The sequence below is a fragment of the Clytia hemisphaerica genome, unplaced genomic scaffold (genome assembly GCF_902728285.1).
Source record: "Clytia hemisphaerica strain Z4C2 unplaced genomic scaffold, Clytia hemisphaerica genome assembly, whole genome shotgun sequence".
Taxonomy (NCBI): Eukaryota; Metazoa; Cnidaria; class Hydrozoa; order Leptothecata; family Clytiidae; genus Clytia; species Clytia hemisphaerica.
Genome location: NW_027103633.1, coordinates 848,117 through 850,357, shown reverse-complemented (window position 1 = coordinate 850,357; position 2,241 = coordinate 848,117).

Below are 2,241 nucleotides of genomic sequence, written 5' to 3'. Positions count from 1 at the left end.
GTCCCCCACTAATTTTTCGAAAATTTTTCCACCCGGGACATTCTTATTCCAACCCGATTTTCAGACCATGGTTCAGACCTTTTTCTTAATCATCATGAAATTTCTGATCATTTGATGTATGATATTCATGTTAATTTTCTGCCAAAATTTTTCTGCCTTAAATTCCCACGAGGCAAAAGAAAAAATATTCCGCCATTATGGATTTTGATATGTTTGTACAAAAATATTTTTGCCTGTTTTTGTTTATTATAAGGTGGACAACACTTCCTTAAAAGTTGAAGTGAATCAAACAAAGCAAAAAAAAGTTACAGCTAAAGCAAAGTTGCCAAGAAAATAGGCATGCCTAAAAAATTGAAATCGAAAGTGCTCCTTATCTGGAGGTAGAAAAATTTTCAGACCATCTTTCTGACCATTTTCTTGCTCAGCATATGCCTAGGTTTTGCAAGAAAAATATTTTTTTCACCTAAGGCTAAAAAAAACAGGGTAAGACCCCAAAATCCGCCTATGGATTTCTATATACCATGATGCAAATAATGTAAGAAAGTTTTTGGACCCATATAACCCATATAACCGTCGCGGCAAGTCGAACCGGGTTCGCCTCCAACTTACGATTCTGTTCTTTTCAGTTTTTGTGTGATTTTTTCCATTTTTGTGTGAGATTGTGTTTGTTAAAAACGTTTGTTTCACCTGTAACCAAAATTATTAACTTTGTGTTAGATTTAGGTTGTAGAAATAAACTTGGTTTTTCAAATACGACTACAAAAGGGAAGGATGATAGGTTCTTTACTAGTACTTCACTGTCTGAGTGTGTGTCCTTTCTGATAAAAAATTGCTTCTTCAAAGCTGGCAATTCTATTTTTAAACAGTGCATTGGAATTCCCATGGGAATAAATCCTGCTCCTTTTTGGGCAAATCTGTTTTTGTACCATTTTGAATCTGAGTATGTCAAAGGTCTCATTTCTGCTAGTTCTCCCAGTGCCTATAACTTCCACTCTGTAGGTAGATTTATTGATGATCTATGTGCCTTAAATGACAGAAATGAGTTTCATAATTGTTACAAACAGATTTACCCTAAAGAATTAGATCTCAAAGTTGAGCACCAGGGAAACCATGCATCGTTTTTAGATTTAGATATCACCGTTGAAAACAATATTTTTAGACATAAACTTTTTGATAAGAGAGATGCCTTTCCCTTCTTCATTGTAAGGATGCCACATGCCGACTAGTCCAGGCGCTGGAGCTCAACTACTTTTTGCCTTTACTAATTCTGATGGGGGAAAAAGTAGAGAGTCCAGTAGAACCCACAAATTATGTAACTGAAACTATTAACTGTCACACCAAATTTGAATTTAAAACCAATCAGAATTCCCTCTTTTTTTAATTTATAATAAGCCGGGGGGGGGGGGTACTAGGGCAAGATGGGTTATGGGGAGGCTCCGCTGGTCAGGGTACCTTTTTTTACCTCCACGAGTCCCAGGTAGGGTCGCAAAAACACCAAAATAGAAAAATCAGTCCCTCGTAGGGTGCCTATTTTTGGAAAATTTGGGGAAAATGTAGAAAATTTGAGAAAATTTTGGAATTTCAGTCCCATTCAGGGTCACTTTTTTCGCAAATTTTGAGTCCCACGTAGGGTCCATTTTTCGAACCTCAGCGGAGCACCCCCGTCGGTCGACAAAGTAAGTACCCACCCCCGGGCCCGGGGGTAACTAAGGTCTTCGCATAATTAGAGGGGCTGACACCATAATTCATTCTAAAATGGCAGAAGAAAAAAAACATAAAAGTTTAACATAAACTTTTATTTTTAAAAAGAGAAGAGAAATTAATTAATTAATCACTATTTTATAAGTGTTTTTTCTTTTCCTGTTGTATATAAAACATAATGAACAACAATGTCTTCCTCACTTGTGTTTTCAGATGTAAAAACCAAAAGATTTTGTTCAAAAAGTGTAAAATTAATCACCCAATTTGAAAATAAACAAGCATCTTTTACCACTGATCCTACTGTTAACTGTAGTGACCTAAGATCTTCGTTCATTTCTACCGTATCTTATCTACCATTTTGCCTTCGACTTCTCGAAGGTTTATTTACATCCCCTTGGCTGTATCTACTAAAGATCAACAAAATCAAGATATTTAGAGGATATTTTAAAAAAGCCGTGCGACCACGAAACTCTCTCTATTTTGTTTTTAACACAGGAAATGAGAGAGCATTCTATTCAATATACTTTTTGCCGTATAAGC